Below are 21,229 nucleotides of genomic sequence, written 5' to 3' on the forward strand. Positions count from 1 at the left end.
TTCAGATGTGAATTTTTTAGGGTTGATTCCATATCTGTTATGTGCCTTGGGATAATTTGAGATTGAATTGGGACATGCAAAGCAAAGCAGTTTCCCCAAATGGTTATAATATGGTCAAGCTTGGATTTGATTGATTTTTTTCATTTGCATATTGAAGACACTGTTTAGGAGACAAAAGAGATTTGTCACTTCCTTATTAAACTGTATTTTTTTGTTTGTGTTCTTGGTGTTCCTTGTAAGTAAAACTCTTTCAGAGTTTCCTTTTCTTTTGAGATCAAATGAGCTCTGACATGAAGCACAAAAGACACAAAAATGAACAATGAGATGTTGCCACTTCTTTTGTGTTTTATTTTCACTTTGCACAATCAAACTAAGCCCTGCCTGGCAATATGGCTTTGATGACATCAGGGGTACCAGAATATGAATTTTACTTTTCAAGTTGCTATTCATATTTTTATTTATTTTTTGTTTATAAAAGTAGAATTTCTCTCTCTCTTAGAAATTCTGTCTTCTCTCCCTCCATTCCTTTTCCTTTCTCAAAAATATTCTTCTTACTCCTGACAAGATGATAAGTGTGCTCTCCTCCTGTTTACTCCAATTTTGCCATTGAAACTACCCACTTATTTTTAATAGAATTTAAAAAGAATAATAGCAGCCATAGAAACTAGAAAATCAGAACATTCATTTGTCAATTCATCCCCTAATACATGAATATGAAGGAGGTATTCCTGGGGAAGCATATAGAAGAAGAATCTTAATTCAAATGTGTCGAGGGAAAGATGGAATTTAACCCCTTGTAATCAGGGCACTTCTGTTTTGACATTTGCTGTGGGGACCACCACTTTCAGGCAACCTCAGCTTGGATTTACTCATGTCAGGATCCAACAGAGTATCCTACGGCTGGCTCCAAATGATAATCTAGCAAAGATTAAGGATACTTCCAACCTAAAACAGGGCTCATGTATATAGGGAAAATAATCACTAGGTATACAGCTAATAAACCTTGCTATGACTGTTTCCTTATTTCATCCTTGTTCCATATTCATTAATTACTATCAAAATTATAAATATACTCAAATTACCTTAATTTTTCTGTTTTTTAACCCAGAAAACTTTTATTTAAGTTATATAAATTCCATGCATTTCATAAATACAACTTTAGGGACATAGTGATTCTTCTCACCTCACCTGCCCTCCCACCAACACTTCCACCCTTCTTCCTACATCATCTATTCTCATTCTAATTTTTTACTAAGATCTATTTTCATTTAACTTTAAACACATAAGATCAATTCTATACTAAGTAAAGAATTCAACACATAGTATGGAATATAAACCTCTTCCATACAGTCTAGAAAAGAGCTAGTCAAAGTCATTGCATCTCACAGCATCAATTTCACCCCCACAGATTACCTTTTAGGTGTTGTATTAGTTACCATAAATCAGGGAGAACATACGGTATTTGTCCTTTTGGAATTGGCTTATTTCACTATGTTTTCTAGTTGCATCCATTTTGTTGCAAATGATAGGATTTTGTTTTGTTGTTGTTTTTTACCATTCTCCAGTATTCCATGATGTACATACCCCATAATTATAGTCTTCACTTGACATTTGGGCTGATACAATATCTTAGTTATTGTGACTTGTGTTGTAATAAACAGGGGGTACTATTAGCTCTTTCATATGCTGATTTTATTTCCCTCAGGTAAATTTCCAGGAGTGGAATGCTGGTCATATGGTCTATGTTCAACTTTCTGAGGTCACTCCATTCTGTATTCCACAGTGGCTGGACCAGTTAACATTCCTACCAACAGTGGATTAGGTACCTTTTTCCTCACATATTCACCTGCATTTTTGTTTGTTGATTTCTGTATGAAAGGCATTCTATAGGGGTGAAGTGAAAGCTCATTGTGGTTTTTATTTGCATTTCTCTGATGGCTAGTGATCCTTAGCACTTTTTATATGTCTGTTGGCCATTTGGATTTCCTCTTTTGAAAAATATCTGTTTTTAAGTCTTTTGTCCATTTCTTAACTGGGTTATTTGTTTCATAGTTTTTGAGTTTCTTAAGCTCTTTATGTATTCTAGATATTAACCCTTTATCAGTTGCATAGTTTGCAAGTAATTTTTCCATTCTATCAGAAGGCCTGCGCCGTGGCTCAGTAGGCTAATCTTCTGCCTGTGGTGCTGGCACACCGAGTTCTAGTCCAGGTCGGGGAGCCGAATTCTGTCCCGGTTTCCCCTCTTTCAGGCCAGTTCTCTGCTATGGCCCAAGAGTGCAGTGGAGGATGGCCCAAGTCCTTGGGCTCTGCACCCACATGGGAGGCCATTGGAGGGTGAATCAATGGCAGAGGAAGACCTTTCTCTCTTGTCTCTCTCTCGGTCCACTCTGCCTGTCAAAAAAAAAAAAAAAGAAGAAGAAGAAGAAAGAAAGAAACAACAGAGACAATGTACAAGACCCAAATTTGTTTTCTGAAAGGATTAACAAAATTTACAATCCTGGAGACATACTGAAGTACAAGGAAAAGAGACTCAATGTAGTTACGCCTGGGGTGAAAGAGGACACTAATACAACTTTGCATATATAAGAAGCATTATATGGGAATATTATTAACAAGTGTATACCAACAAATTAGTTAACTTAGAGGAAAGGACAATTCCTGGAAAGACACAAACAGTTGAAGCTGATTTGAAAAAAAATCAAATATAAATATACATATAAAAGAAGTAAGGAGTTTAAGTTATTAATCAAGGTACTTCTCACAAAGCAAAGCCAGGTGCACATAGCTTCACATGAAAATTTCTCCAAACATTTGAAAAATAATTAACCTCAACCAGTTACAAATTGTCCCATAATAAAGAGTAGAGATGATTTTTAGCAGCTAATCTTATGAGACCAGTGTTGCCTTGATATTAAAATGAGATAAAAAATTACAAAGGAGGAAAACTGCCTGCTTAAGAATCTGGTTATAAATACCTTCAACAAAATACTATCAAGCCATATAAGGTATTATATAAAAAGTATCACACACAATACCCGAGTATATTTTACTCCAAGAAAGAAAAAAAAAAAAAGGATTAACATCTTGCTAGGAAACAATGTAAGACAGCACACCAACAGGGATTACAAAAATAGGTGATAATATCAGTAAATGCAAAGGAAAAAAATATGCTTTGAAACCCTCCAACACTCTTCCATTATAAAAACACTCAAAAAACAAGGAATAGAAGGGAACTTCCTCTACCTAATTAAGAGCATCTACAAAAGCCCATAGCTAATGTCTTACTTAATGGTAAAAAATTCGATTTCCCCTTAAGTTCAGGAATAAGATGGTGTTGTCCACTGCCACATTTCATTCAGCACTGCACTAAAAGTTCTGGCCAGGACAATTAGGTGAGAAAAACCAATAAAAGGCAGTCATCATGGGAAGGATGGAGTAAAACTACATATAACATCATTTTATCTGTAGAAAATACTAAAAAATCCAATAAAATCTATTAGAACTATTAAGCAAGTTCTGCACACTTTTAGGGCACAAGAATAATATATGAAAATCAATTGTATTTCTGCATACTAGTGATTAACCATCCAAAAGACATTAGGAAATCAATTCCATTTAAAATAGCAAGAAAAAATAAAATGCTTTAGAAATAAACTAAATAAATTTCAATATTTGTACACTGAAAACAACAACATATTGTTGAAAGATATTAAAGAAGATGTAAATATGTAGGAAAATAGATCTCTGTCACTTTTCAGAAGACAATAATAAGCAGTGGCATCAGCAAGTTGGCTAAATGAGGTGTCTGGTGCACTCCCCTCCACACAAAAATGACCAAACCAAAGAAAACAGCAACAGTTAAATCACTGGAATATTTGAGGCAGAGCATCAGAGTGTGGTGGCGATGTTGCAGAGATACCATGGAACACAGAGATACGCAATAGCCGTATAAAGAAGGAACTAAGCACACAGCATCCAAGGTTCTATCTCACAATATTCACACTAGACAAGTACTTTACTTGGTGATAAAACACAAAGATAAGTAGGAGCCCCTCAGGAGTCCTCACTAATGCCAAAGACGTTTGCAGTGTTTACCACCATATGCCCTTGCAGCCTTCTTAGGTCCTGAGCCCAGTCTGGAGAGTTCCTCCTTAGAAACAATGCTACACTGTCCTGGAGCAATATTCCAGCAAACACTCTGCTCTTTTCCACCCAGATTCCTGCTGCATAGAGTCATGGTAACGCTCGGCCCACCCAGGGTCCTTTGAAACAACTACAGCTCTGCTAAACTTAGCTCCACAACCCTGCTAAGACAGTACCCAACCTGCCGTAACCCTGGGAAGAAAACAGATGGCTCACTCTTAGTGTCTCAGCAGGCAGAGGCCCTTAGAAAATAATCAGGTTGGGTCCAGTGCTGTGGCATAGTGGGTAAAGCCGTTGCCTGCAGTGTTGGCATTCCATGTGAGAGCCGGTTTGAGTCCCAGATGCTTCACTTCCAATCCAGCTCTCTACTATGGCCTGGAAAAGCACGAGAAGATGGCCCAACTCCTTGGGCCCCTGCACCTGCATGGGGGACTTGGAAAAAGCTCCTAGCTCCTGGATTCATATCTGCCAGCTCTGGCCATTGCAGCCAGTTGGGGAGTGAACCAGCAGATGGAAGACCTCTCTCTCTCTCTCTCTCTCTCTCTCTCTCTCTGCCTCTTCTGCTATCTCTGTGTGGCTCTGACTTTGAAATAAGTGAAAAGACAGAAAAGAAAGAAAGACAGGAAGGAAGGAAGGAAGGAAGGAAGGAAGGAAGGAAGGAAGGAAGGAAGGAAAAAATAATCAGGTTGTCTTCCCTATTCTTCCATGGCTCAGACATAAGCACATGACCTGTGTGTTCACCCTTGAACACAGGACTTAACCAGGAAACCAGACCTAACAGCTCAATACACTGAAGCCCCAGTGAGGAGCTCCAAGGAAGAGAGAAGCCTTTCCCACTCTCACACTGCCCTAGAAATCAGTCAGCTTCATTTACCCACCCTAAACTCTGAAACAGCTAGGCAGGCAGCACTGAACAGCTCAGCCCAAACAGATACAGGGAAGCAGACAAGCAGCCCACCCACCCACCCACTCACAATGCCAACAAGCAGCCAAGCAGCCTTGACTGAGTGCTCACCATGCTGTATCCCCAGGGAGACAACTGGGAGCCCTCACCTGTCTTCTTGTTGCCCCTAAAAGCAATTGAGCAGCCCATTCTCAGAGGCTTGGCTCATGGAGGCCCTGAAAAGAACACACTAAGCCCAACTCATCCACCGTTGGCTCTTGAAGGAAGTCTTACAACCCCAGCAACCCAACAAATGGATAAATCCTCAAATATCACTGAAGGTTGATTATAACTGAAGAAGATATATGGACACTCTACTAAACCACTCACCTGAAACAGAAGCTAATGGGGCATATCCAAACAACACCACAGGACACTGAAATCTACCCTGTAAAATCAGTACAGTCAACTGACCAATCCTATGCAAAGTTATCAATGGAGGACACAGAAGCTTGGAAAAGCAAGGTTCAGATGCAAGACAACGAGACATTTTAGTGACCCCCTCCACATGGGAGCACCAATGTGAACAGTTGTTCACTCACCAAGTCACATCTGGAAGAGCTGTGGAAGCTGGGTGAGGGACAACAATGCTTGCCTTTAATATGATCTTCAGAAAGTCACATTAAAGAAAGCAGGAAGGAAAAACTTGCCCATATCACCCCTCCCTTAGCACCGCATAGCACAACCTAGAGAGATGCTTCCTTCCTGGGGGAGGGAGAAAGAATTAAGTTCATTTCCTATGTTTGAATCCCAGTGCCAGGTCTAATATGATTAAATTTAATGTTATACAGGGACCCGGGGCTCTAGCAGATTAAGTATCTGTACCTTTCATAGATAGGTGACCTCTGCCACCTCTCTATCAACCTCCTGAATAAAATGGAAGGAACATGTAAGACAAGAGAGGGAGTTTAAAACTTTGCTTTGGAGTTCAAGGTCAGACCCACTGCCAAGGGACACAGCATCTGTTAAATCCTAAAGGCCTCTACCTGAGTCCAGTGCTTGCAGATGGAGCCTCTAGTCTTGTTTCAGCAAGAGACCTGCACTCTGGTGAATAGACTCTTTTCTTTGTGCATCCGCAAAAGACTCAAGTGGAGCTAGTATACACCCCTAAGAGCCTAGTGACTGAGAGCCAGGTGAAATCCAGCCTGATTTCAATATCAGATGGACACCTGTGCTCTTGTAAGGTAAACTTGTTTCTGGTGTGTATCACTGCCAGCCTCATGTGGACCATGTGTGCACCCTCAAATTGCACAGACCTAATAACTCTGAGGTGTGATGACCCCTCTCCCACAGTGATTGCCTAGACACCTTTCGGGCTGCCTCAATCACCCTTCCATAAACCTTGAGGAAATAATAAGGAATCACATGACTACTTTGGTATTTAAGGCCAGGCCAGTAAATCCCAATAATGAGCAGATCCTAATGGTTCCTGCCATCAGGCCAATGCCTGCACATGGAGCCTCCAGAGACTTTGGTGCCATGTGGAGATCTGGAGCCCCAGCTATACTGTCTTATATCCTAGAGACCAAAATTGCTGGTTGGTAGGAATGGTGTCAGGCAGAAAATGCACTTCAATAGTAGACAGACAACAGAAGGGTGGGTTGAATGAGTCTAAGTAGACTGAAGGTTCTGGATATGATATAGCATCATGATGTTAGTAGCCAGAGGAACAGGCTCTTGAGTCGACCACAGCCACAGGAACAGACCTGTAGTGATGGACCATTCCTTTTCAGACACTTCCCCCAGTTTATTCTGAACAACAGACAAAGACAAACTGCATATTAGGAACAATTCTGAACTTAGGTAGTCTTTTGGGATGGAAACAGTGAAAAAAACACCAAAGTGGAATGGCAACACTCTTTAATTTAGAGTGCCATATAGTGATGAAAAAGCAGTATATTAATACTGAGAAAAAATAGACTGTTTAGAATTTCAAGAGGCAGCCACAAATTATAACCAATTCTTCAATGTTCAGGTGATGTCAAACAAAAAAAAAACATAAGAAATTCTGTGGGAGGAGGATGCAGGAAGTATTATCATCTAGACATTCCCAGAAAAACAAAGGGTGAGAGAATTTATTACCTTGAGAAACATCTTACAAGAAATGATAGAGATTTCTTCAAACTGAAAGAAACAGATGCTGATGAGTAAGAAGAAAATATCAGAAGGTAGGAAACTCACTGGTAAGAGTAACTATAAGGACAAATTCAGAATAATCAGATAATATGACATAGTTCATAAGCTATTTGTATCTTCAGCATGAAGAATAAAAAATAGAAATAAACACTAATCACTACATTAAAATGTTGAAATAAGCAATACAGAGGATATTAAAAGAAACATCAAAAATGAAAAACATGAAGAATGGAGTGCAAATGTTGAGCTCTACTAGTATTTATTTTTTATTTCTTTCCCTATTTTTACAACCAATATTACATTTCTACTATATCAAAAATGGTTTGGTATAAGCAAAAGAAGATTGTGTAAGCATCATAGTAAGCACAAAGCAAAAATCTATAATAGATTTACCAGAAATAACAGGCAAGGAATCAAAACACAATAAAGAAAAATCATTCTAACCACAAGTGAAGATTATGAGAGAGATGGAATATAAATGAAGGAACTACAACAAACTAGAAATCAAATAGAAAATTGGCAGTAGTAATTACCTTAAATGTAAATGGATTAATTTCTCTGATTAAAAGTAAAGGAGTAGAACCAACACGGTGGTATAGATTGTTCAACTACTGCCTGCAGCTCCAGGATCCCATAAGGGCACCAGTTTGAGTCTTAGTTGTTCCACTTCCAATCCAACTCCCTGCTTCCCCAGGCACATTAGCAGGGAGCAGGATCTTAAGTGGAGTATTGGGACTTGAAGCAGGGCCTGTATGGGGATGCTGGCACTGCAGATGGAGGCTTAACCCACTTTGCCACACAGCTGGCCCCAAGATCTTTATTTATTTGAAAAATAGTGTGACAGAGAGATGGGGGAGATCAGGGAGAGGGTAGATCTTCCATCCCACAGGTGCATTCCCAAATGGCTGTGAAAGCTGGGGCCAGGCCAGATCAAATCCGGGATCCTGGACTAGATCAATGTCTTCCACATGGGTGACTATAGCCCAAGTACTTAGGCCATCATCCATTGCTTTCCAAGGCATACTAGCATGGAGCAGAATCTGTGGACATATATGGAAGGTGTGGATGCACACAACTCAGGACCCCAGCAGCCAACAGGCTCAGCACCAGCTTTGGAGAATGAGATGAAACTAGACTAGAGCAGCCAAAGTCATTTGTGATAAAAATGTGGGAAGAGCCTTTGTGAGTCCTGTTTGGAGGCCTGTGGGGGCCAGTGTATCTACCAACCTCGAAGGAAATTAAGGGGGGCATTTCTCTCTCTACCCAGCACTGGCCCCTGTAACTAGCTGAGAGAGGGCATGTGCCATTTTGGACATATGTAACAGCTGCACCAGCATGTGCCCATGCACCCAGCAACCAGCCAAGAGGAGATGCCTGAGTCTATCTGAGAGAGATGACAAAGGGTAGGGTGCTCGTGACTGTGGAGGCCTTGTGTGCCAGGACTGTGAAAACACTATGGCTTCCTGGGAGAGTTCAGAGTGTGGCTAGGACTTGAGGCAGTCACTGTGGGCAGTTCCCCATGCTCAGGGACCCCTGATTCCCTGGTGAGGATCATTGCTGCAGGATCCATGCTCACACCAATAAGTGCATGTATCCTTTGTGTGGTCATTGTGGCGGGGGGACAAATATTGTACTCACTGGCACTAGTGCCCAGGCATTGGTCTCCTTTGAGGAGAGGAGGTGAGTATTAAACTACACCAACAGAGCAGAACAAACTCCCTTCTGATAAAAAAAAAAGAAGCAGAGATTTACCACACCCTTCTTAGTGTCAATTTGGACACTCCTTTCACTCTGGAGCACTGAACAGAGCTTATACATAAAAAACAAAGCTGGTAGTATCACAATACCAGATTTCAAGATAATACAAGGCAGTTATAATCAAAACAGCCTGGTACTGGTACAAAAACAGATGCATAGACCAATGGAACAGAATGGAAATTCCAGAAATCAACCCACATATCTACATTCAACTTCAGAAATATGAATATAGACCTACCATAAGACCCAGACATCCGAAATTTACCCAAGGGAACTGAAATCAGCATATGAAAGAGTTAACAGTACCCCTATGTTTATTGCAGCTCAATTCATAATAGCTAAGATATGTAATCCACCCAAATGCCCATCAACTGAAGACCTATAAAGATATTATGGAATACTACACAGCGGTAAAAAAAATGAAGTCTTGTCATTTATAACAAAATAGATAAAATTGGCAAACATCACACTTAGTGAAATAATCCATCCCTAAAGAATATATTCTCCCTGATCTCTGACACCTAATAGAGCATCTAAAAGTAATCTATAGAAGTGGAATGGACACTTTGAGATTCATTGATTTGAACAGCCCTTGTCTTGACTGCTGAAGGACAGTTTTTCTTTCTTACTATTTGTTGAACTCTTTACTTAGCATAGAGTTAATCATGTGTATAAAGTTAATTGAAAATAGATCTTAGTGAAAAAATAACTCCATAATGTTAAGAAAATGTTTTAAACCTGTGGCTCCAAAGTGCAATTGAATGCTATAAATCAAAGCAACAAAATGCCCCATATATATGTTTGTTTTAGTTTAGGTGATACATGTACTTGCCCATGCACATGCATGAAAGTATTTGGTTTCTTAGACAAGTGTATGCATGTATTTATATGAGACTTAATAACCATGGGGAACACATACACATAAACCTAAGTCTCACACTGAGTGACCATTTTGTAAATAAAGACACCATTCCCCTAGAGAGACATCAGAATAACAATTGTCAGGCACTATGTAATATAGCATAATATTAAAACAATCTCAGAAAGGAATATTTACTTTAAGACATAAAAATAAAAATGAAACAACAAAAGATAAATTGATAGTGATAGAACATACCACATACCACTATGCAGCTACCTATAAAGGTTATTTAGTCATAAAGAAATCACACCTTCATTAACATAGCACTCAGGGACACCTCTGATAGAGCAGACCTCTAGTGTTTCATTCTGGTTCCTTTTCACTCCTTAGAGGTATAGAATGTGAGCCAGCTATAGTGAAAGAAACTATACCTGTTCTCATTTTTCAACCATATTTCCCATTCCTTCTGTGCATGTCCTACACGGCACTTAAATCCATGTTGTTACTGAAAGAGTTGTTTTCTTATTACCAAGAAATCATATAGGATATTGTTCAAGAACCTGCCTCTAATTCTAGACTCCTTGGGTTTAAATGCCAGTTCTGCCATTCCCACCTGTATGACCTCAGGCAAGATTCTTCATCACTCCAAGGCTGAGATTCTTCATGTGTACAATTGGAAATAAAATAGGATTGATGAAAAGATTAAATGAGTTCATGCACTTTGTACAGCTCTTGAAACTTTGTGATGCTTGAGTGGATGTCAGCTATTATTTTTATTTCTCTCTCCTGCTAAGTACTCTCTGAATGCTGCCTGTGTGTTCTGCCTCACTGGTCTTTGGGTAGGCATAATAATATTAATAATCAAATAACATAAGCAATGATTACTGAAAACATTATATGTCAAGCATTGTGTGAAATGCTCCAAATAATTTCCACTGATCCTCATAGTACCTATACAAAGCAATTTAAGGAACTTCTCAAAGCTGTTTAAGTCATTTGAAGAGTGCATCACTATTAAGGAAGTCAGAGAATTTGATTAGATCCACATGTAAGATGCATTGCAAAAGACATTTACATAATGCCCTTTGGGTGTCTACTTCTTATATTCCAACAAAGCATGGAGGAGAGCAACTCTGGAGAACCCATTATGAACTTTCCTTACTCTGCTCCCTGGACCAGAAGGTCCTGTTATATGCAGCTTCTGTATCATTGCTTAATATTTAGGCTACAAGTATTTCATGTAGGCAGTTTACAGCTCTGGACTTTCATCAAGTATACAAACATTTTCTGAAACAATACAGTAAGTGTCAAGAAGTTTAACTGTACAATAGAATAGAAATTTGAAATAGTTATTAATTACTACTACAGTTTAAGGAAGTCACCTGAAATCGAAACTATGTGACTGCTTTGTTTAAGGGAGAGAACACTTCTCTCTAAATTAGGTGCTACATATTGGTTATAAAAAAAAAGACAGAAGCTGTGTGCATGTGTGGGCACTGATTTTATGCCTATTTTATTTGATTAAGGCAAGATATATACTGTCCAGTTCATAGAATTTATTTCTAACCTTTCTCTTTGTCATGCACCAATATATCCTAGACTAGATGACACCTCAGGGTCATCATTTTAATGTTTTTAAGCCTGAGAATTCTAACTCCAGCATTTCATTAAGTAATTGGTACGGATGTACAACTGATTATTTACTGTGTTCTTTGGGAGAGAGGATTATGATTTAGACTTCTTGATTATTTGCTTATATACCACGCTCTCCTCCTAACCCCATACAAGTTCCTAGCAGAATAGTAAGCAGTCACTAGAGATTTTGAATTTTTTCAACCTCCAGTGCTGTGAACTTGACTTGTTTAGGGTTGAAGAGAAATCTGAAACACATTGAAAGGACAAAGGATTAGAAAGGCCTTCCTACTTTCTATCTAGATCAGCACGTTCAAGAGGTTGATGATATGTATCACTGAGAGATGTAATTTGTGTGTAATGTGTGTGTATGTGTGTGTGTGTGAGAGAGAGAGAGAGAAAGAGAGAGAGATTATATCTGAGTGTTGTTCAGTTACATATTTACTTATGCTGTTTTTTTTTTTTTTTAAATATGGAACGCTTCACGAATTTGCGTGTCATCCTTGCGCAGGGGCCATGCTAATCTTCTCTGTATCGTTCCAATTTTAGTATATGTGCTGCCGAAGCGAGCACACTTATGCTGTTTTTTAAAACTAAAAATTTCAGATCTACTCTCACATTTGTTCTTCTGAAGGCAAAAACAATCCTGTTGGCATAAACATCAAGATTAGAAAAATCAGATAAAAAGGATTAATATTTAATTCAGAGGATAAAAAGACATTCACTAGAAGCCAGCAATTGTATTGTAATATGATGCTTTTTGTAAAGTCTTTGCATCTTCCTATTGAGAGTAGTTATATTTGAACATAGCATTCACCCTTCATTCACTTGCTATGTTTCTTCTTTCATTCATTTATTGCTTATTTATTAAGAAATATGTATGTTGTCTCTTATGCCATAACATAAAAGAAGGAGGTATAAATATATCCGGTGAAATTGTGGTAGACAATGTCAGTACCTGGACCCTGACGCTTAGATATCATGAACATCACTGCTATGTGTTCTGATGATGGGACTTCATCTGTGCTGGAGATCAGCTCTGCTAAATTAATCTTCTCAAGCAGGCAGGAAGTGATAAGAAATTAACACCCCTCTAGTTTCACATTTATGTTATGGTTTTACTTCTACTGTTGACTCTCAGGAGTTGATCTATAAATACCCTGGCTCCCTTTCACTATTATTGGGATTATAGAGAGCCATTTATGTGGTGCATTAATAAGTCTCTGCAGTTTGGGCCTTCTTGGCCATGCTAGTAAGTATCCTAAATGTCATATTGCTTTCTTGTATTGGATATTGGGTCCCCACGCCTCTTCTCTATGGGTGCAGGTAAATTTCTTTCACTAGTATTCTAACCTCAAGGCATTGTCATGGGAGAAACAAACCAGTACTTGCTATCATGTAAAATGATACTCCATTCTAGTGCATATGAAAATAAAGATATATGACTCCTGCAAAAGAAATCATCTGAAACACTTGCAAATCTATTTCTAGACATAATGAACCAATATCTTTGGTAGAGAAGCTTTGATATCTGTACTTGCAATTTGCTCTCTAGTTGATTTCCATGCTCACTCAAGTTTGAGAACCATTAACCTTTTGGTTGTCAAAGCATTCCACATTCAGAAGTATGGAACAAGATCCCTACCTTACATATTTTACAAAAATCAATTCAAAATGGATCAAAGAACATTGGGGAAACATGACAAATCATTGGCATAGGCAAAGATTTCGTGGAAAAGACTCCAGAAGCTGACATAATCAAAGCCAAATTAACAAATGGTATTACTTCCAGCTAAAAAGCTTCTGCACTGCAAAGAAAACACTCAGTAACTGTGAACAGGCAACTGACAGAATGAGAAAAAACATTTGCAAACTCACTACTGATACTGATACTGATTAATATCCATAATGTATAAAGAGGCCAAGAAACTCAACAATGAAACAAATAATCCAGTGTGTTTTGAAATGGGCAAAGGACTTGAACAGTAGTTTTTCAAAGAAGAAGATTCAAATGGCCAACAGACACATGAAAGAATGCTCAGGATGATTAGATAGCAGGGGAATGCAGATCAAAACCGTAAGGAGGTTTCACCTCACCCCAGTCAGAATGGCTCTCATAGAGAAATCAACAAACAATAACTACAGGCAAGGAAGTGTGGGAAAGGATACCCTAACCCACTGTTGGTGAGAATGTAAAATAGTGCAGCCATCTGAAAATAGGTCTACCTTATGACCCAGCCATCCAATTCCTGGAATTTACCAAAATGAAATGAAATCAATGTGTATAAGAGTTATTTGTATGCCTACCTTTATTGTAGATCAATTTACAATAGATAAGATAGAGAATCAACCTGGATGCCCATCAGCTGAAGACTAGATAAAGAAATTATGGGATTTGTACACCATGGTATACTACACAGTGGTTAAAAAAATGAAATTCTGTCTTTTGCTACAAAATGGATGTAATTTGAAACCATGATACTTAGTGAAATAAGCCAGTTCCAAAAAGATAAATACCATGTTTCCCCTGATCTATGGTAACTAATAGAGTACAAAAAATGTAGGGGCCAGCACTGTGGCACAGCAGGTAAAGTCACCACCTGCAGTGCCAGCATCCATATGGGTGCTGGTTCAAGTCCCAGTTGCTCCACTTCTGATCCAGCTTGCTGCTATGGCCTGGGGAAGCAGTAGAAGATGACCCAAGTCCTTATGCCTCTGCACTGCATGGGAGACCCAGAAGAAGCTCCTGGCTCCTGGCTTTAGATTGGCGCAGCTCCGGCCATTGTAGCCAATTGGGGAGTGAACCATCAGATAGAAGATCTTTCTCTCCCTCTCTCTCTCTCTCTGCCTCTCTTTTTCTTTCTGTGTAACTCTTTCATAAATAAATAAATCTTTAAAATGTAATGTATATGAATGAAATTGACATTTTGAGTTTTGATTATTGTTTATAGACCTTGTCTCTATGGTTGAGGAACAGTGTTTTTATTCTTCTTGCTAGTCATTGAATTCTTTACTTAATGGAGTATTAAGCTTATGATTATAAAATAAACTGAAACTATGTCATTATAAAAATTAAAAGAATAAAAGGAAGGTGTTGGGAAGGTCGGAGCATGGGAGGTAGGGAGGCTGCAGTGGGGAGTATCATTCTGCCCTAAATCTGTATATATGAAATACATGAAATTTGGTCATCTAATATAAATAAAAATATTTTAAAAAGTAAATTTTTCACAAATTTATGTAATGAAAAAAGTGATTCACACTTCAAAAACTTAATTTAAAATATCCTGAAAGATAACACTACTTGCAATAACCATTCTTCTTAGTAAATATGTATTTTTTTAATTCTCCATGATGGCTCTATCCCATTCTTGTCACATGTCTATTTGGAATTTAATTCAGACTCCACATCCCAAAGGAAAGTTCATTTTTCATTTCTCTCTTTATAAAAAGATCAAAAAAAAATCAGAAACTGATAACAAAAGTATAGAAATTTAGTTTAGTGTGTTGGCCTCAAAGTTGTGATTGATACTGCATGCATTATTAATATCCGCCAGTGTCATAATTGCTGTTATTTATTACAGATTAATTTTTTAAAGATGTATTTATTTATTTGAAACTCAGAGTTATTTGGGCCGTGCACCCGCATGGGAGACCAGGAGGAAGCACCTGGCTCCTGGCTTCGGATCGGCGCAGCGTGCCAGTCGCAAAGCACTGGCCATAGCAGCCACTTGGGGGGTGAACCAATGGAAAAAGGAAGACCTTTCACTCTGTCTCTCTCTCTCTCTCATTGCCTAACTCTGCCTGTCAGAAAGAAAGAAAGAAAGAAAGAAAGAAAGAAAGAAAGAAAGAAAGAAAGAAAGAAAGAAAGAAGGAGAGAGAGAAAGAGAGAAAGAGAGAGTTACATAGAGAGAGGAGAGGCAGAGGCAGAAAGAGAGAAAAAGTCTTCTGTCCGATGGTTCACTCCACCAGTTGTCCACAATGGCCGGAGCTGAGCTGATCCAAAGCCAGGAGCCAGGAGCTTTTTCCAGGTCTCCCATATGGGTGCAGGGGCCCAAGGATTTGGGCCAGCTGCTACTGCTTTTCCAGGCATAGCAGAGAGCTGGACTGGAAATGGAGCAGCCAGGTCTCGAATTGGCACCCATATGGGATGCTGGTGCTTCAGGCCAGGACGTTAACCCACTGAGCCACAGCGCCGGCCTCAATAGGTTAATTTTTTAAATGACTGTTACTTCACTTTTTTAAAGATTTATTAATTTATTTTAAAGTCACAGTTAGAGAAAGAGAGAAGAAGAGGGAAAGTCAGAGTGAGATTGTCCATCTGCTGGTTCACTCCTCAAATGGCTGTAATGGCTGGATTTGAGCTGATCTGAAACCAGGAGCCAGGAGGTTCGTCCTGGTCTCCTGTGTGGGTGCAGGGTCCCAGAGACTTGGACCACCTTCTACTGCTTTGTCAGGTACAGTAGCAGGGAACTGGATTAGAAGTGGTGGAGCAGCCAGCCCTGCAGGCAGCAGCTCAACTGGCTATACCACAACACCAGCCCCTGTTACTTCACTTTTAACTCTCCAAAGACAAGGATGCCTTAGAATCCATAAAGAATCAGGAAATGTGTCGAATTTGAATGAGGTTAATATTTGTCTATTGCTGTTTTAAAAGTGTTGAGTTCATGGATATCAATGATGTTACCATTTAGACAAAGTGGATTTTTGGTGTGCTGTGACTTACTAACTGAAGTAAAGTATATAAGTTTCTGTCAAACATTTAATTCAATTAGTACACTGAAAAATATTTGAATTTTCACCAGATTTAATACTAAATTAAAAGTGTTTGAACTCAGGACCCTTTCTTTTCCCATTACACAGTTTTAATGATTATTCAACTTTTAATTAAAGGTTTGAGCAAATTATATTCTTAATGAGTATTGCAATTATTAAGATTAATCATAACTGTAATAGCTTTTAAATTAACACAGTCTTTCGCTTAACAAATCTTTGTGCAATAGGGCAAGAAATAATTACACTTTATTTTTCTTAAATGTGTTAGTAATTAACATTTTTAATTTTGTATCTGAAAAAAATGCCTTGATTCAAATATAAAAGGAAATTAATGAAGATTGCAGTTTGTAATTTAAACTGAAGTCACAGGATATACCTATTAGTTGTTAAAACTAGATTTTTCCTTAAGGTTTTTGAACATACTTTCTTGTGATTTTTAAAGATGATAAGATTTTCCTGATGCCATAACGTTCAGAGTATGTTCAAGAAACTGATGTGTAAAACTCTGAAATAAAGTAAACTAAGGTTGAGAAGTACAAATAAAAGCAAAAAAATATATAGATGTAGACAGGTCAAATATTGGGAATCTAGAACCGAGGTTACTCTAATCAAAGGAGGATTGGGCTTTGATTTTTTGCAGTAGATTAGAAACTAAGTAAAATGCTCATACTTTGGGCCTGCCAAAGGTTTTAATAAGAAGGTGTGAGAAATAAAGACTCAATAGAATCAGATATGGTAGATACAAGTTAAATGACTGGCAAGATAATGAAGATTTTTAGTGGAGACAGAGGCAGGTAAAGAAAAAAATGTGAAAAAGTTCAGGTACTTGTATCAGCAATCCAGACCACTTGAGTTAGTGGAATTCTCTGTAAATCTTGTAAGAACATATTCTTTCACTTTCACTTCAGGTCTAAATGGAAATCTCAGAATGTATGTACTATCAACAAAAAGGATTCACAAAGAATACAAGAATAAATTCAGACGTAAAAGTTTTATTCAGGTATGCTCCATTTTCTCTTTGTCAATCCATGTCAATGAATGTGTTTTGATAAAAGAATGATTTTTTCATTGCAGAAAATCTGCAGTTGTAGAAAATTGCAATGTTGTAAAGAAGCTTGGGCTGAATCATGAGAAGCAATGTGGAGAGAGTCTTGGAGGATTGCGTTTGTCTTGGACATACCAGCTGAAGACAACAGTATTAGCCAACAACACATGGAGCAAGAGAACCACTAGCCAGATTTCAAGAAAAATGAAGTTCCAAAAAAATGATAAATTGTTTTTTGGGGTGGTTTGGTACATGGCAATGAAAGACTGAAACAAGCCATGACCGAGACTTAATGGCAAACTTTATTCTTTCTTCCTTAAAAAAATAAATAAAACCAAAATCATCTATTAATATAGTTTTGACTATTCCCCCTTTAACTCTTAGTTTCTTTTTTATTAAAAAAATAAAATCTGAAAGTGTAGTAGTATTTTACTGCTACAAATACATATGCCATGAACATTTTTATCATTTTGTCAACAAAATTTATTTCATTAGTGAATGTATACTAAATATAAAAATACAATAAAAATGGTCAATTCTTTTAATCAATAAGATTTATGTTATAATGTTTAGTTTGATCAGTTATATAATTTCTGTTATATTACCTGTAACAGGCAACATGTGACTGTGAAGATAACCTTATTTTTTCACAAAATATGATTATATGCCAACTGCTATTTTAGGAAGTCTTATTGTTAATTATTACAGAATTTCATAGGGTTAGGAAATATTTTAATTTTAGGCATTAAAAAGGCTACCAAAATGTTTTCTGTTTGCCAGTATATGTCCCCCTAGAAAACTTGGAGCAATCCATGACTCTATCCCTAGAAGGTTTTTGCTTGCCTTCCCTCTGTTCCGCAGTGAGAACTCTAACCCTAGCAACATCACACATTTCCTCTTTTGCTCATTTGATAAGGTTAACACTTCAGATCCTCCTATTCAGATGCCACCTATTGATTTTCTAATCCACTGTCATTTTCAAGGCTGTATCATTTAGTTTAGAGTTCTAACCTGATAGTTATTTTCTTTCAGATCTTAAATAATATTTTGCTATCATCTTCAGGCTGCCAACATTTTTTGTTTGCATTGACCTGTCAGAATTACTTTTGTTCCTTTGAAGGTAATATATCTTTTTGTTAGTATCTTGCTGCCTTCTTGTATTTCTCTTTGTCGGATTTTACAGTTTTACTTTGATAGTTCTACAAGTGGATTTCTTTGGATTTATCCCACTTAGAGTTTGTACAGTCCCTTGAATTTGAGTTCTATTTTTTGTCTTTCATCAGTTTTAGAAAATTCTTGGCCATTTTATCTCCCAAGAGAGTTTCTGCCTTGTATTTTTCTTTTCTCCTCCGTGACTCCAATTACACTAAGTCAGACCTTTCATCATTTGTCCTGTATCTATTATGCTCTTGAAAGTACATTTCAACCTTTGCATCTCAACCCTTACCATCTGGATGGCTTCTACTGATTCAATGATCCTTCTTTTTGGGGATCTTGTCTGATGTTACATCTCTAGTGTTTTGATACCAGTTGTTGTAGTCTTCCATTTTATAATTTCTACTAGTTGCTTATAATTTATATACATATGTATATATACCTATTTATATGTATTTTCTACTTGTTTTTTTTTTCCTTTTTGTGTGAAAATATCTGTCACATCTCTGAGAACTGCAACTTTTGGATCGCCTCTAAGTAGGATTCTACAGTTTGCTACTTTGCTTGCTTTCCTTTTTTATTCTTCCATCTCCTGGATTGGTAGTTTTTTGAACTTATTATGGCTTTTTTAAATTAAAATAAATTAAAAATAAAAAAAAATTAAAAAGAAATTGATATTCCAGATATAGTTATCTTCTACTAGAAAATATTATGTCACACTGCTAGAACAGGTACATACTAATTCATTTCATTTCATGTGGTAGTTGAGTTTGATCAAACCAAGGTTTTCCATTTTGCAAAGGCAAATATGTTTCCAATTCGTTCTTATTCTTATTTTTTAGCACCGCAAGATCCAATGTGAGTGGGTGTGAATGTATGTATACGTGTGTATTTATGTGGTATTTGTCAATGTGTAGTGGGCTCTACAACACTTTTTCTTTTTCTACCTGATACTGTGAAACTCCTGGAATCTCTTTTCTTCATCCTAATTTACTAGCAATTACTTTCTCTTGATGTTAAATCTGTTAATGCAATGCCACTTTATAAGCCAATAAATGCCTTGACTTTTAAAAGTGCTTTCAAAATTTGGGCTTGCTTAAAAGTTTTTCCTTCACTCTAATTTGTTAGTCTTCACTGACTTGGTAACCCAAAAAATTCAGCTTTGATATTCCTTTTCCACAACGTTGTGGAAAGTTAATCTCTGTTTACTGTGTGTGAAGTTGATATCTTGAAATCTGATTATTGTTTCTAACCCTTGTCTATACTCGTAAAGAGTAGTGCTCTTTCTACATTCTGCTTGCATTCTTTATATAATGGAGTATTACACCTGTGTTTATAAAGTAAATTGGATGTTATCACAAAAATTAAGAAGGAAGGAAGGAGGAGGGAGGGAGTGTGGGAAGTGTCATTATGTGCTTAAAGTTGTGTATATGAAATATATGGAATCTGTTCTCTTTATATGAATAAGAAAATTTTTAAAATATAGCCACCACTTTCTGTTTGGATTATTAGTTTCATCCTTATAATAGTAAGTTTTTTATGGGGAAATACATCCAATAATTTGAGTTTGCTTCTATATTTTATCCTCTTTGTGATTCTCCCTTCTCAAGCCCTAAATGTTTTGATGTACTCTGGAGTCCTCAAAGACTCAATTTGTTTTTCTTCTTTTCATTTATTCATGTTTATGTTTATTCTTAATGGGGATTCAATGCACAAAAAGCTAATGTACCACTAACTACCAGTTATTCTCAATTTTTAAAATTAATTTCAGGTACTTAATTCTATGTCTACAGTTTGAATTTTATTACTAACTTTCATAGCATTGCAGTAAGGCTTTTTACGTTTTGTCTTATTTTCACATTCACTTTTCCAAATATACTAGTATAAATAGGGGAAATTTGTCTCAGAAAGACCAATTGACTTAACTGCTACATCAAATTAAGTAAATGATGATGCTATTATGATAACAAAGTTTGGGGTATGGGGAATATTTACAGTAATCCAAATTACCTTCTCTTTATGTTTCCTTGGATTCCTCCCACTTTTTAGTTTTAGAAAAACTTCACACATTTCCTAATATGAAAAAGTAAAAATTTGAAGGCATCTTTTGCTCATGCTGCTATGTGGTCTCAGAGAAGGCAAAAATGAAGAAACAGAGAATCCTACTATTTGTTTCAGTTGGGTGGTGTTGAGAAACTTTGTCAAAGGATAGGGACAAAGAAGGGGCAGTTGCTGTTTGTTGTCTGTCGATGTGACTAGAGGATGTGGTCCTTTAATAGCTGTAGTGAAACTGCCTTTCCAGTTGTTATGAGAAAGGGAGAAAAATAATACTAACGCAAAAAGTCCCTAAAGGGATTTTCAAATCACAGAAAAATTTTACGTTCACACTTCTATAATACTTTGCCTGCTTTGCCTGTTATTTTCACTTCAACTCAGATTTTATCTATTTGGGCAGTGTTACCTTCAGGGAGTCCATACAAGCCGAAATGCAAAAAAAAAAAAAAAAAAAAAAAAAAAGGGAGTACACTGCCAGAAATATTCTCACTGGTTTCTGCAATTACCTCCTTTTAATAATCCATTTATTAGTGGTTAAATTTTAGTTCCCTGTGTTCCAATGTCACTACTTGAGAAGAGCATTTATTTATTTATTTATTTATTTTGGACAGGCAGAGTGGACAGTGAGAGAGAGAGACAGAGAAAAAGGTCTTCCTTTTGCCGTTGGTTCACCCTCCAATGGTAACCGCGGCCAGTGCACTGTGGCCAGCACACTGCACTGATCCGA

The 21,229-nt window shown here is 37.3% G+C and overlaps 1 non-coding gene across 1 annotated transcript; it reads right to left on the reverse strand.

Annotated features, from left to right (window-relative positions):
• Window positions 1–11,940: 11,940 nt before the first annotated feature.
• LOC127485972 (U6 spliceosomal RNA) lies at window positions 11,941–12,047 on the reverse strand. The gene has a single exon (XR_007912797.1). It is a non-coding gene; the product is annotated as a U6 spliceosomal RNA (small nuclear RNA).
• Between the last annotated feature and the right edge of the window lie 9,182 nt (window positions 12,048–21,229).

The sequence above is a fragment of the Oryctolagus cuniculus genome, chromosome 7, assembly GCF_051225735.1.
Source record: "Oryctolagus cuniculus isolate XC-2025 breed Fujian yellow rabbit chromosome 7, ASM5122573v1, whole genome shotgun sequence".
Lineage (NCBI taxonomy): Eukaryota > Metazoa > Chordata > Mammalia > Lagomorpha > Leporidae > Oryctolagus > Oryctolagus cuniculus.